Genomic DNA, 16,408 nt, shown 5'->3' on the forward strand with positions numbered 1-16,408 from the left:
ACAAATCAAGTATTTTTGAACTGCTTGGTGTTCCATAAATGTGAAAGTCCAACACGACCGCCCCACTCACGCCACGCTCACGGAGGGTGTGTGAACCCGGCAGACAGCCAAGGCCATGTTCACACCTAGGTCTCGGTTCATCTCAGGTAGAATCCTCTCTCTCTTTCTGTCTCTCTCTCTCTCCCTTCCATTTGTGTGCGTGTGTGTGTCTGATAGGTTTACTCACCAGTCCAGGCTGACTTCAAGTATATTTCATGTTGTGCTTATAGGATGCTACACTGAGCATTGACTACACTTTCAGTTTTGGAGAGTCCTTTACAGAGGGCAAAATTCTGCATATAGCCCAGACCAGGGGTCGGGAACCTTTTTTCACTAAGGAGTCAATTGTTTTATTTTTTGGTTGAAGTTTTTCAATAAAATAAAATGTTTATATTGCCCATAGACTACTCAAAAACACAAAAACAAACAAATATGCAAAAATTAATAGGTAACGTGTTTCAATATGGAATTTATTACATGTGTTTGTGTGGGTCTCCATAAAATTACTTCATTTTACAATTGTTCATGAAAAATGTAACTTCCCTTTTTGGCTGGGCGATATGTAAAAAATATTTTAACGATAATCGCCTTTAAAATATCACGTTATCCGATTATATGGTCAACCCCCCTGCCAAGGGTTGGTGAATATTTTTGCTTTATTGATTTTGCTTTAAAAATTTAATTAATTTATTGAAACACGAAAAATTCAAATTGCACTTTAAACTAAACAAAACAACAAAAAAAGCAATTAAAATAATGAAGTGATTAAAAAATCTTATATATAACCACCTCCACAAATCCAAACATTTGCCGTCTCCAACGGCCCCATCTGCTATCACGCAAGCATCAGTCAACAACACCAGGTGAAACATTACTAATAGTCTACAAATTAAGAACTAAAAACAATTATAAATGTAGAGATAATTATAATAATCATCATAATAAATAAGCCTAATAAATTCCCTTGTGTTCCTAAAAAATGCTGCCAAATGTGTGTTCTTTTTGAATGTGTTTGTATTGCGTTTTGGTAATACAGTTAATGCTGCCTAAAGAAAATAAAATAGAACTCAATTTTTGGTTCAAAGTGAACGTGTCCTGTATTACTTTATGATTTAATCACTTTCATCTTTGTTACTTTAATACAAAGATACCTGTATATTTGACTGAACCTGCAGAGTTGCATTCACAATATGTAAGAATGAACTGCTCTGTGGAAATAAAGCAAACTAAAGTCACAGCACCTCCTGAGATGACCGGAGATCATTTGCAGCATTCTCATAGACTACATTATTCTTGCAAGGAGTGATAACTCTTTACATGCGCTTGTTGCACATAAAAAATAATGAACGTTCATAAAATCACTCATAGAAAATGCTCTTAAAAGCTAAGATCAATAGTTATTGGCAAACGAGGCCCAGAGCTCTATGAATGTGCACGTCCTGGAGAAGGGCTTTCATTGCACTCGTGAGTAGCAGAGCTCACTGCACACACACATCAAATCAGACGCGCATCAGCGGCTTTTCTTTCGTCTGTTCTTCAAAATAGAATTGTGTTTCATCAAATGCGCATCTTCGAGTCTAATTTCTTGTAATTCTTGGAAGTCTTACAGGTCGCCTTCCACAGTGACTGGTACATCAGTAAAATACTCTGCATGAAAAATCTGCATTTGGCGGGTGTTCATTTCAAACCTTGTTCACCAGGAGTAGGCTGTACGACAAATTCAGCAGAAAGGAAATCAAAACTGTGTCATTGACTTCAAGCTTTACAATCGCATCCACAATTTCTGCAGGAAAATTATCTCTAGAAAATTTTAAACGATCATGTGTTGGTGAATGGTGAAACACCCAGCGAGATTTTTAACAAAGAGCCACTTGTGGCTCGTGAGCCATAGGTTGTGGTTCTGGCCTGTGGTTCTCAACTTGTTTTGCTTCAGGACCCAGATTTTACATTGGACATCAAGTGGCGATCCACCATAGAAAAAAAACAACAACTTGTATGTAGCCTGGATTGGATTTTCTTGATAGTTTCGTTCATGGTTTTCAAGTATAAGGGCATGTATCAAGTGCTTAAAATAAATAAATATATATATATATATATATATATATATATATATATATATATATATATATATATATATATTGTGTTATATACTGCTGTTTATAATGTCGGGGCTGTCAAGGCCAGGGGTCGGGAGCCTATGGCTCATTGTTAAAAATCAAGTGGCTCGCTGGGTGTCTCACCATTCACCAACACATGATCGTTTTAAAACTTTCTAGAGATAACTTTATGGTTTATGTGGTCCCACTTTACATTAAGCATCAATTTTTAAATAATAATAATAAAAATTGCATTTGATACAATGCACTTTTTGTGTATGTGTTGTTTCAACATGATCACACAGGAAATTTGGAGTGTTAGTTCTGAATGATTTGCTATTTGGACCCAATGTGTTGAATTGCAGACATGCGTCACCAATGTTCATACCCCCAAAATTGCTGGCGCTGTGCCTTTAACATCTCATCTGCAACAAAATACTTGTACTGTTAAGGTTAGGGTGTGGGTTAGGGTAAGGAGTATATTAATGTAATTATTTTCCATAGTTACAACTCTAATGTTGCAGAAAATTGGATGTGCTATGCCTTTCACATCTCATCCATTCAAGCACGTTAGAGAAAGAATGCTGTTTTGGTCTCATCACTGTTACGGTTAGGGTTAGGTTTATCTTTCAGATTAGGTTTAGGAGTATATGAATGTAATTACCACTCAAATGATTCCTTTTATGACACATTAATTCAAAGAATTTAGTACTTGCACTTGCACATTGTGTCGCAACTGTAATTCCAGTATTTGCAAAGCATACACCGATTTTGGCAGACAAAACATTCGTCCTCATGTCATCTTTCTTTTTCGTGAGATCAGTCTGGTTGTTCTGTAAAACTCTCATGAGATTCCAGTTTGCTACTACTACGGCTGAGGTACATGACGGGGTAGATCTGGGACTAGGGATAGGTTTAGTGGTAGTGTCAACAGTGTATTTATAGATGTATTTACATACAGGTACATTAAATAAAAGTACAATGTAACAACACTTAAGTACACTATAAGAACATTGTATCAAATGCTTAATTTTAATGTAATGGCACCCAATTCAAGTGGGTCTTTTTATGTTTGTCTGAATAATTTGATGATATGATGAGATTATATTTGTTTCAAAAGCTTCATCTGATTCTGACATTTGACCATCATCACAGAAGACAGTGAGCGGAAGCTCTGTGGACAGAAATGCCTTGTTGATGAGAGAGGTCAACAGAGAATGGCCAGACTGGTTTGAACTGACAAAGTCTACGGTAAATCGGATAACCGCTTTGGGGTGCGTTTCCCGTAAAACGGAACTCACTGCTTAACCACCATAGTACGATGCATCGTTAGAGAAATTAACTAGCTAGTCACGACTGTTTCCCGAAACCCTAGTAACTATATTGCACATCCATCGTTCGAACCACGTTGGTTCAACAATGTAGAGCTGTCATTAATGACGTTACACAGGGGGTGGAGTGATAACTTCTGCAGAGATCGAATGGATGTCAAATTATGACAGCTCATTTACATGGACAGAAATGTTGTGAAAAAACTGCTTAAGACATGAAATAGACATTTACGTTTATATGCACTTTGTAAGTGGCATACTCTTTACTACAGTATACAAGCAGTTCGGTCAGTAAGCAGCTCCACAGCAACGTTATTTCCCCGCGACGCTGCTGTAAGTAACGTACATGGCATCTGAGGACTACTTCTGTTATTTTCTGTTCTCCGTTGTTTCGCTTTATTTTCACATACCCCTCTGTTGCTGGTGTGTTTGTTTTCATCGTGACCTCTCGCAGCATTGAGCTGCAATAGTGGGGTTTCCCTCTTACCTCACTTTACCACACTTGAGCACATACATACGCACACTTTTCAAAAACCAATAAGAACGGCACTTTTATTCTTGACACAATGAAAGATATAGAATTAAATATATATGGAGTGAAAGATAGAGAAAGGATCTGGCAAATAGGGCTCTGGTGAAGCTGTGTGGTGCTGCATGGCAACAAACATATGATTTTCAAGTTGCTTTTCAGTGACAGAGAAGTTAAAACTCTTCACAATCTGAATTTAAACACAAAACATAATCCCATTTGATGACCAAACATACTCTGTAATTTTTTAACATGTGTTTTGAGTTAGTGCTTTTCTAATACACTGGGAATTCATCCAGAAGTTTAACATGTAGAAATTAGCACAATACTTGTGACTTGGTGCATCACAGTAGCAATGGAATGCCAGATCAAATGTTAGCAATTATTTTGCGAATCATGTCATGCAAAGTTATTACTTCATTATCAACTACCAGAATAATGTCATTAATAAATTATACACTGTAAGTGTGATTAAGAATCCTATGTATGGAATGAAATACAAACCTTTATTGTTTTGCAGTGGTGATGACCCACCATCGCATACACTACAACAGTCAAGTAACTAAAGCTGGCTATGTAAAGATTTTCTCAATTCACACAATAGCCATGATAATATAAGCCAAACGTGACACAAAACACATCCTTTATTTAAATCCTCAGACAATTCTAAAGAGAGGCCTTCTCAAGCCACAGCATGATAACTATGAAAAAACCCCAGCATGAAAGCAGCCTATTTTAAAACCAAAAACCCATTAACAGATGAATACAATAATTTGATAATCAAATTAAGCTGTGCCCTATTACTGTCACAAATCATTGATGAAACACTCACATTTAGCTAATTAATTTAGATGACTATTAGCCACCAAGGTGTTTCTATCCACTCCTCAGGTGTGTCAGTAGCAACTGTATTAATGACTATCCTAACAAATACAGTATCTATGTGTGTATCAAATGCCCAACAATGGCAGCTTTACAAAGAATCCTACAGCTTGAGCACAGAAGGCGATGCAGATGTCAGGTAGTGTATATAAATACCTACATAAGGACACATTTCTCCCCACTTGACTCTCTATCTGATGACGACATCATAAGAAAATTCCATATTTCAAGGACCTAGATCCTTGAATTGTTGCAGGTTGTGAAACCACACCTTCAGAGGGCCACAAGAAGAGACTACGCCTTAAGTCCAGCAGTGCAGTTCTTAGCTGCACTGCATTATTGTGTTGTGGGAAGTTTTATGGAGGTGGTTGGTGATGGCCTGTGGCTCAGCAAGTCTTAGGTCAGCAAGGCTGTGAAAGCAGTAACACCTTTGCTGTTACAACTTACGAACACCACGCTGACTTTTCCCCAAAACTCCTCAAAATTCCAGTCACAACATTGCAGTCATGGAAATTTGTTCAACTTTCTGAGGAGGAAGAGGGGGTCATGCTTGTGCTGCTGATGATGAAGATGCTGCTGCTGCTACTGATGATGATGATGATCCACTGAACCCACATCAAGGCAGAATGCATCCTGCAGGAGCAGAAGATCGTTTCAAACTGAATTTCCAATAAAAATAACTTTGAGCACCACAAAGAGCCTTTCAAAGCTCTCAGAGTGGATGGTGAAGTCTTTGAAAGCAATAGGGCATAGGGGTGATAATTCCAAATAGAACACACCCCAGCTGCGGAAAAATCAATGACGTCGACACCACAATCTAACAAGGTACTATGCTTCTAACCACAAGAGCTGTAGTTGAACTATGGAAACCACTGGAACTACGGTTTCAGGAAATGCCTAATCGGTAACGATGAAACTTGCGACCATAGTTCGCTAACGATGCTTTTGGGGAACGCACCCCTGTACAATTGTGGAGAGAAGAATAGCATCTCAGAATAGCATTCTGAGATGCGGGTTGGCGCTGTTTTGACGGCACGAGGGGGATCTACACAATATTAGTCAGGTGGTTTTAATGTTGTGGCTGATTGGTGTATATGCATGGTACCTAAAGCCACCCATTAGAGAAATATGACGTATTAGTACTGACTCCAAACACGAAACATAGCATTGATTGCACTTGCCTGCCCCTGCTGGGAGAAACATAGCACTCTCACTTCCTTTTGCATCAGAGCTTGACAAGTATAGAAAAACATTACACCACACTTCTGTGTGTCCACCAACACATGACAACCTCTGGACTTAAGTACACCATTATGTCTCAGCTCTTTTTGGAGGGATGGTGTAGTAGTTAATATTAGATTTTACATAAATCTAGTGGCTTAAACACAAGAATTTTAACAGTCTGAAATAAAATTGCATTCCCAAGGTACTAAAAATTTAACAACACAAGAGGTAGATTTAGTGGACTCTAAAAAGCATCTTCTCTGTTTTGAAGGTCCCCATATCCTTCTGCTAAACTTTAGGGAGGAAAACAAGAACAACGCTTCCTTTGTTTACATGAATCAAAACAGAAAATACAAATAAAATACAGAGAAAGAGGAATATGAGAGGAGAAAACATCTGAATTGCCCAGGGTCTGCACAGAATTCCTCTAAAACACCCATCTCAAAGGACAAAACCAATCTGTATTCAGTTATTCAGTCCCGCAAGTGTGTGTAATTATACACTGTATATATACTTATGTGTGTGTGTATATATATATATATATATATATATATATATATATATATATATATATACACTACCGGTCAAAAGTTTTAAAACACTTACTCATTCTTTATTATAATTTTTTTTCACATTTTAGAATAATAGTAAAGTCATCAAAACTATGGAATAACATAAATGGAACTATGGGAATTATGTTGTGACTAAACAAAATCCAAAATAAATAAAAACTGTGTTATATTTTAGCATATTCAAAGTAGTCACCCTTTGCCTAGAATCTGCAGAAATGTACTCTTGACATTTTCTCAACCAACTTCTTGAGGTATCACCCTGGGATGCTTTTTAAAAAGTATTTAAAGAGTTGGGCACTTATTGGCTGCTTTTCTTTATTATTTGGTCCAAGTCATCAATTTAAAAAACGTTTTTTTGTCATCAATTTAAAAACCTTTTTTTTTTTAATTACATTTTAGTTTTATAATGAAATAAATTAATATGGTGGCACAATTATATTTTTGTCTACAAAACTAATTTCAAACATTTAAGCATATGCCTTCAGATCAAAATATTTCTAAGAACATGAGAAACATTTCAGTCAAGTGTTTCAAAACTTTTGACTAGTAGTGTATATATTCACTTCTTCTGGGCTTTATACTGTACAATGACTGTGTTAACACCAGCATTTTCTCTGTGTGAAACTAACAGACAATAGTATCACATGGTGTCTTGGGAACAGTTTTTCCACAGGTCTCTAAAGCACAAAATATGTTTTTCCTCAACTTTACTGAGCTAAACATACAGAATATTATACATTGTATACAATGCCCAAAACAGCATGCAAAGAAAGCAAAATAGTATTGTGATTTGGACTAAATATTACATATATACTGTAAATGCATATTGTTTAAAAAAAAACTTAAACTTTAACAAATCATTGGGGGGAGTCACGTGATGCTATGCGAGTGGAAGCAGCCTAGTGGCGTTCTCCGCTACACTTTGCTACAATTATCCTTTCAGTCAACATTAATCAGTAAGAACTGATTTAGTTTTTATTTTTAAACTGCACAGCGAGTGTAGAATGTCAAAGAATTTGAAATCGTCGGCCTGTGAGGACATTAAAAATCATCCATTCTAGCGAGATTCTTTGGGTAGGCAGACAGAGACTTTATTTTACGTGCGGAGAGGAATAAAGGCAAGTTGTGCTGGGAGGATTACAACATTCATGTTTTTCTGGACTTTGCAAGTGTTGCACAAGCAAACCGGGAGAGATTCAAAGAGTGTAAGAAATTACTTCACGCTCAGGATGTGAGCTTCGCTTTGCATTTCCAGGCTAAACTGAGAACTGATGCCAAGGATAGATGTAAGACTTTCACATGCCCACGAGAAGCTATGGCCTTCATTAAATCAATGGAGTGAGTGGTGGCTTTGCCTGTGCTGAATCAGCAGGACTACACATCATGCATATTGCTGATGCGGTCTGAGAGGGTTTATTATGCAGTTAGTTGCCAACTGTCTATCTCTCTCGGTCTACTTTAAAAATATATATATATTTTCCTTTGTTGGTTAATTGTTGAGTTTATTTGTTCATATTGTGGGTTTGATGTTATTTACTGGGGCCTATTTGATTGAAAACTTTCATGTGCAGTTCAACTGTATGGTGTACATAAAAAAAATAAATAAATAAAAATAAAAACACCAGACTGAAGTAATCTTGTAACAATGGTGTCATGGAGGGTCTCGTGTGTGTGCATGGACCATTGGATTTCCAGGGGATGGACACCAGTTGGGACTGTTATGCGTGAGTTTGAAGCACATTTTTTCTGTTCTGTGGGTTATTAAGGATTTTATGGTTACATCAATGTTGAATCGTAAGTCTATATAATTTAGCCTTGGGTACACAATTTTTCTTTGCATGTCAATATGTCACACTTTCATATACAGTTGAAGTCAGAAGTTTACATACACTTAGGTTGAAGTCATTAAAACTAATTTTTTTAACCACTCCACAGATTTCATATTAGCAAACTATAGTTTTGGCAAGTCATTTAGGACATCTACTTTGTGCATGACACGAGTAATTTTTGCAACAATTGTTTACAGGCAGATTGTTTCACTTTTAATTGACTATATCACAATTCCATTGGGTCAGAAGTTAACATACACTCAGTTAACTGTGCTTTTAAGCAGCTTGGAAAATTCCAGAAAATTATGTCAAGCCTTTAGACAATTAGCCAATTAGCTTCTGATAGGAGGTATACTGAATTGGAAGTGTACCTATGGATGTATTTTAAGGCCTAACTTCAAACCAGGTGCCTCTTTGCTTGACATCTTGGGAAAATCAAAAGAAATCAGCCAAGACCTCAGAAAAAAATGTGTGGACCTCCACAAGTCTGGTTCATCCTTGGGAGCAATTTCCAAAAGCCTGAAGGTACCACGTTCATCTGTACAAACAATAGTACGCAAGTATAAACACCATGGGACCACGCAGCCATCATACCGCTCAGGAAGGAGATGCATTCTGTCTCCTAGAGATGAACGTAGTTTGGTACAAAAAGTGCAAATCAATCCCAGAACAACAGCAAAGGACCTTGTGAAGATGCTGGAAGAAACAGGTAGACAAATATCTACATCCACAGTAAAACAAGTCCTATATTGATATAACCTGAAAGGCTCTCAGCAAGGAAGCCAGTGCTCCAAAACCACCATAAAAAAACAGAATACAGTTTGCAAGTGCACATGGGTAGAAAGATCTTACTTGTTGGAGAAATGTCCTCTGGTCTGATGAAACAAAAATGTAACTGTTTGGCCATAATGACAATCATTATGTTTGAAGGAAAAAGGATGAGGCTTGCAAGTGTTGGGCCTCATGTGTTCAGACAGAAGACAAAGGCAGGCCTAACAGTCATAAAAACATAACTCAAGCCCCACCTTCTAAGTCGTAAATTTTACTGATAAAAATCGCGCCAAAATCAAACAAAGGGAGTCCAAACACAGACTACAGATCCATGAAGCCTTGCCCTCTAAAGGATCGAGCTCTCCACTCCTATTGGATGAGGCACACCACAGAACGTCCCTCAAACATGACATCATCAGGACTTCAAATAATTCTGAAATGCTTCCAGAGTGGCTTCCAGCGACTTTGTTCACCGAATACGGACGTAGCTTTTTGCTGCTCTCCGGTGCAACCTCGTGGCTTAAGGAAGTAATGTCCGACTTGAAACTGTAGCCATACAATCTCCATCTCGCTGGATGAGTTGAGATTACTCTGTGTTCAACCGAACACTCTAACGGATCCGAAGGAGACCGCCGTGCAATTCGCATCTTCATCCGTTGGCCTACAGAAGTGAAGAGATTAAAGATTTCTCTTCCATCTTCAATCAAGTCGACATTTCTGAGTTCTCCGCCAGCCCGCCGAGAATCAACAGCCGTACCACCCGCCGACAGCGCGAGGAAACGGCCCCCCCCCCGTCATCACCCGAGCCTCAAGGAACCGGGTCAAAGTTAAATGACGGAGGAAAACACATTCTACTTGTGTCCTCATGCAATTCAAGTAAGAGGTTTACGTCTGGGCAGAGATAGAATATTATAGTGTGTTATTCTTGTGTTTCAAGGTTTTTGCTTGTACAGTTTACGGGCCGCCACGTCCGCTAATTATTAATACTCAGGGTATTAATTATCACAAATTTGTTTTGCTGTATTGTGGTCCAACCAAATTGGACTGTTGTGCATTTTCACCATCGCGGGTGAGACAGCAACTGAGTTCATCCATTAAAGAGTCAAATAACAAGAGACTTTTACGAGCCCCGCTCGTAAAACCGCATCTCTGAGTGATGAACACGGCTGCTTTATCTCCAGCTATCGCGAAATCAGCTTTCGGGCTGTCACTTAATCATCTCTCTCTCTCTCTCTCTCTCTCACTAACCACACTGACACACACACACACTCTGTCACACACACACCTTATGTGTTATAGGATTCTTTTTATTTTCATATCTAATCATATCACTGTTTAGTTTGTAGTTGTAAGTTGGAAGTTTATTGACTGCATCGTATTAATTATTAATTGATATTACTGCATAAATAAACCTTGTTTATATTACAAAGAGGAGTGTTTTGGTTTGTTTTGCATACGCCTGTGTCATGCTGACGGGATGTCAGTGCTCGGATTCAAACCTTCATTCATTGTTTTTTTTCCCGAAAATCGATATTCTTCGGATGTCGATTTTCCTAAGAAAACAATCTAATGTTGAGACTGTTTAATATTCGGTTATTAGTCCCTGATTTCAGGGTGGTGCCCCGTCAATGTTAATCCTTATTAATATTCTATTGATTTTTGATAATTGATAATTATCTTTGATTGAATTTGAATGATCAATAAGCTAGTGTTAATTTTAATGTTTCATCGACATTAACAATTAACGATTATCTTTGATAACTGTTGATTTAAAGGATTTAAAAAAAGCTAACATTGATTCTCATCAATGTTCTATTGATTTTAATAATTAATAATTATCTTTGATAACTATTAATTATTGCTAATAACCAAACTTGCTCCTAAACGTAGCACACTACATTTACTGGAGTCCCATATGAGGTTTTAATGAGTTAGATTCAATTAATTAATTTAAATATTGATTAATAACTACAGAAATAATTATTAATTATTTCTGATAGTAATACTGATCTAAACAACCAGTAAAGCCCTACATTAATAATTGGTGCCCCGTGTGAGGCATCCTATGTGCCAGTTCTGTCACAGTGTGTATGCATAAGAATCCAAAGTAATAACTTGAAATCCTTACTTCAAAGTTTGGTTCTGTTTGACAATTTACTTCTCACAACTTGCCAAACATAAGCCAGTGTGGTGTGAAAGTGCTCTTAAGAGTGAATTAGGAGTTGGTAAATTTACTATAGTCTGCTTAACCTGCTGTTGTTGTTATTTAACTCCTAACGCTTTCATCTAAATGTTATAGAGAGGTGCCAAGTCACTTCATTGACGTCCACCAAAGAGAGAACGCAGTGAAATTTGCACATTACATAACAGTAGACCGTAAGCCACAGGTCGAAGCCTCTCAACTGTGCTTTCGTGTTAGCATTATATCAACTGTAAAACAACAAGCTGTCAGAGCCACTATCACAAGAATTTTTACGGCCCCAGTAAAATGAGTCACCAATCGCCCTGCGTGACTGGAGCTAAAGCTCCACAGAGGTTAGTCCACCCAGCACTGCAAGATGTAGTTGCTGCTGTCCTCCGTCTCCCTCCATAGAGGAGAGAAATAACCTTAACGGCTACAATGTTAGTCGTTGTGATGAAGCATTGCAGGAACTAGTTGATTATGTCAACAACCCGGTCGGGAAGCCAATGTGCACAATCCTGGACCTTGTGGGCCAAATGTTCCTACTTCATCACCGCAAAACCCAACTGCAAACCGCCGAGCACCAGGCCCAGCTCGCACAGCTGCAGAGCAGCTATGAAGCGGTGCAGAAGGAAAATCTCAGCCTGCACCAAGAAATTAGGTGCACTCAAGCTGAGAAAGTCCAGGCACAGGAAAATAATGCCTGGATGCAGGAGGAAAACGAAGCCCTGCGCAGGCAGCTTCAAGCTGCCCAGTTAAAAGTAGAGTCAGATCAGGTAAGTGCAGCTGAAACACACAGCACAACATCTGACGTAGAAGAGGGCTCCCTTTTTAGCGATACGCGTAGAAGTATGCCCCTGAGAAACCCAGGAACACACGCTAGGAGACGAGCTGCCCCAAGTGGTACAGTCTCTGACTTCGTCCTCCAAGACACCTTTCAAAATCCTCCAGCAGCCCGCTGGTTGGATGCAGGTGCCCCTCCTTATAGTTGCCCTCCTCAGTCATTTTTCAGTCACGCCACCGTGCGTTTCAAACCAATTGATTCCACACCACGAAGGGGGGACGATTATTTTCAAGCCCAGAGTGGTGTAAGCGGCTCGAATATCCCATTAGCCAGGGAGCTGTACGCAACCCGGGGTCCACCCCCACGCGTCGACTGGACTCCTTCCCCACCACGAAGGGGAGGAAGTCGTCCTCATCGCTATAGCGATCCAAGTTACTATGATGTTTCGGATGACTCGGACGACCCGTGGTCATACCGACACCAACGTTTGCGCATCCGACAACTCGAGTCCCTCGCAGGGTCATAGAACGCTTTGACCCAAATAATCGAGATTCAAACATCGACAGTTATCTTAGGGAAATTGAGCACTGCCTGATTGATTTGCCTTACGCTTCGTCGCGCGAAAAACTCAAGCTCATATGGAAGACCACGGTAAGGAGTGTCCATGCGTTCATGGAAACGCTACCGACTGGTACACGAAACCGCTACTCAGCTCTGTGTAAAGCCCTACGCGAGGAGTATTCACTGTATATCGACGAAGCCTCCGCTACCATAGCTGCTTTCGCCATCACCCAGAAGAGGCACGAGCCTCCGCGTGAGTATTATAGACGCCCGAGAGCCACGTACTTCCAAGGAAGTAATGCACCAGGTCTGGAGGAGGAACGAGCTTTCAAGTCTCTTTTCCTTCACAACCTCCACGAGTGCGTGCGATATGACATCACAATGCACTGCAGAATGGGCAACCCCACCATGCAAGAAATCAGAAAGTACGCGCAACTGGCATGGGAGACACGCGTGCGCCCTGCCCGAGGGCACGAAGGTGACGCCAGAGCCCTGGGGATCCAAGCCTCATATGCAGACCTAGCGCTTGAAGGCAACGAAATGCCTCGCGTTAAGGTGAATGCTAGAACCGGACCCCAGAGGCGCCGATCACCCCGCCAGCAGGGTAAGCAACAGAACCAGGAGGGTGGTAACCAGACACACCCCCAGGGTCACGGCAGGCCTAAACAACAAAACGTTCGCCGGCCGAAAGGAAATGCACGTTTCGAACGAAAACCCAAACAAGAAGGTGAGTGGGTAGGCAAGGTTTCAAATACCCTCAGAGAACAAGATTTGAGAGAGGAAATGGAGGATATTAGGAGACGCTTGACTGAGTTAGTAACTAAGCTTGACGTGCTCCGTTTTTCACCAGGTCCGTCGACCTCCTCAAAGGAACACGGCACTGAAACCCCGTCAGTATGACTAGACGATGTACCCCCTCCCGTTAACGCCAAAGTTTACTTCGTAGGTCGGGAAAAGGGGAACAGTGTCCAAGTTGCTCCCCAAAACAGTCACTCCTAACATGCCACACCCTCCTTTTCTGACCTTCTTGGGCAATCTGTACCGTAAGGGCAACGCCTGACACATGGGTCATTCAACTCCCACGCACTACTCAACACCGGTTCCGAAATAGTCTAATGGGTTCCAACACCTTCGCAGAGGTGGCTAGAGCAAAGCTCTCCCTTGGCAAACCATTATAGACAGAGACCTACAACGCAAGCATCACAAGCTACATGCAAGATAGGTCGTCTATCACAAAACGGGCCTGGATTGACACCTTTCAAGGGATGACGCTAGTACACCCTGTTTACATATGTCCCATTAATACAGAACCACTGTTAGTTGGCCAGAACCTACTGAACCGATTGGCTCCGCTCATTGACTGCCGTCGTGGACACATGTGGGCTCAGGTTGACATACCGAGACCACTTGGTCCAGAAAACAGTTCGCCAGCTTCAGATACACACGTCGCCATCTTCCAAAAATCCAGCAGAGACGACGACTCCAATAAGAACAATTACAGGGCCTGGGTAAAACCCTTCAGGGTACTACAGTCACTGTAAATTTGCAATCCGTTCTTATCAATAACACTTTGCACACTTCAGGGATTTTGTCAGAGAAAACAACTTATGCGTGTATCGTTAGAGATATAATGCAGGACCTCCTCAGGGAAATTAGCTCCTCAGTCAACAGTCTGAGTGGTGGAAGGATTCCAGCTTACCTGGTCTCCCTAGACCTTTTCGAACAAATCCTTAGATCTGCTACTATCTCCATTGTGCAACCTTCACAGATACACATGGCATATAGTTTTGGCATTGAAATTCCAATCCATGTAAATCCTCAGAACCTCAAAATAGGATTTATCCTCAATCTACCGTCATAGGCAGAATATATATAGACTAAAATCTGTATTTAATGTTGGTTTTCAGAGAGGTAATGCACACATTCACCTCAAAACACCACCAACACTCGCCTACCATGATGAGGACCCCTCGCTCTACCTTATCTTTAATCTAAACATGTGTACTAAGACAAAGTACATTCATTGGGTTTGTCAAAACGCAACCCCTTTGTTAGAGAGGTGACTAACTACCTCTGCGGCCAAAGAGCCGAATTCCATGAACAAGTGTCATGATAGCATGTCCATCAAAGATGAAGGAACAGAGACAAAGGTAGAGCGAGCAGGCAGTCGCTGGCTCGTTAACACCAGCCACCGAAGTCATACGACTGCCATGATACAGCCACTAAGCTAAGGCCACTAAACTAAGGCTACCAAACCAAACGGTGTTCTTAATGGTTCCCCAAAGAGCCATCGTGCACACTGACGATATTGTCCTCCATCATCTCAACGTCAACAAACATGACGCAGAAATTGAGATCATGGACGCATTTAGAGGTCACAGCCTCACCGTTGATGACACCCTTCAACACCAGCTTCAGGCTGAAGGGATGGAATTAGTGAAGTTCAGTCGCAAACCGACTGGCTTGACCACTATATTTCATAGTCACATAAGCAGATCGTCATCTTACAGAGAACACCCTATCAGTTTGGTTGCCCTCTGGCTCCTCCTTAGTGGTTGGATCATCATCGCAATTATTGCACATGCCATGTACAGGTACATTCAACACCTACAGGCCAGACTGGACTCACTTCTCATACAGCCGCGTTTTACACACCAGTCTGAGCCCATCACACAGGTTAACTCCATCATTTCCAAGGATAAGCCTTTTAACCTTTAACCCTCCTTTCCTCTAACATTTTGTTCCTAGTAACCAATGTCAGGTTCTACTTTGACTTTGTGTTATGACCAAAGAACAACAAAGGATTGTGTTATGGTTAATGCTGTGCCTTCCAATAACTTGAAATGTTTATGTGTGATGAATGTAGTTTTAGAATTAGCTAGAAGTTCTATGCCCAGATGTGCCTCAATCTCTGTCCAGACGATAAAACCTCTGTGAACTCTAATGAACTGTATGGACTGTGCAACCATTTCTCTTTCCTATCAGGAATACATGGATGGCGTAACCCACAGGTTACTGTGAACCGACAAGAACTGTTCGGTCCTTCAGTTGCTCTAAAGATGCTGGACAACAACCAACTCTTCAGAACAAAGGGGGGAGTGTTGGGCCTCATGTGTTCAGATAGAAGACAAAGGCAGGCCTAACAGTCATAAAAACATAACTCAAGCCCCACCTTCTAAGTCGTAAATTTTACTGATAAAAATCGCGCCAAAATCAAACAAAGGGAGTCCAAACACAGACTACAGATCCATGAAGCCTTGCCCTCTAAAGGATCGAGCTCTCCACTCCTATTGGATGAGGCACACCACAGAACGTCCCTCAAACATGACATCATCAGGACTTCAAATAATTCTGAAATGCTTCCAGAGTGGCTTCCAGCGACTTTGTTCACCGAATACGGACGTAGCTTTTTGCTGCTCTCCGGTGCAACCTCGTGGCTTAAGGAAGTAATATCCGACTTGAAACTGTAGCCATACAATCTCCATCTCGCTGGACGAGTTGAGATTACTCTGTGTTCAACCGAACACTCTAACGGATCCGAAGGAGACCGCCGAGCAATTCGCATCTTCATCCGTTGGCCTACAGAAGTGAAGAGATTAAAGATTTCT

At 40.6% G+C, this 16,408-nt stretch overlaps 1 protein-coding gene across 1 annotated transcript in view; it reads right to left on the bottom strand.

The window, feature by feature from the left end:
* Window positions 1-16,408, bottom strand: part of LOC127444961 (UPF0524 protein C3orf70 homolog A-like) — a 68,991-nt gene that overhangs the window by 24,482 nt on the left and 28,101 nt on the right. The window lies entirely within an intron of this gene.

This window comes from Myxocyprinus asiaticus, chromosome 8 (assembly GCF_019703515.2).
Source record: "Myxocyprinus asiaticus isolate MX2 ecotype Aquarium Trade chromosome 8, UBuf_Myxa_2, whole genome shotgun sequence".
In the NCBI taxonomy this organism is placed as follows: Eukaryota; Metazoa; Chordata; class Actinopteri; order Cypriniformes; family Catostomidae; genus Myxocyprinus; species Myxocyprinus asiaticus.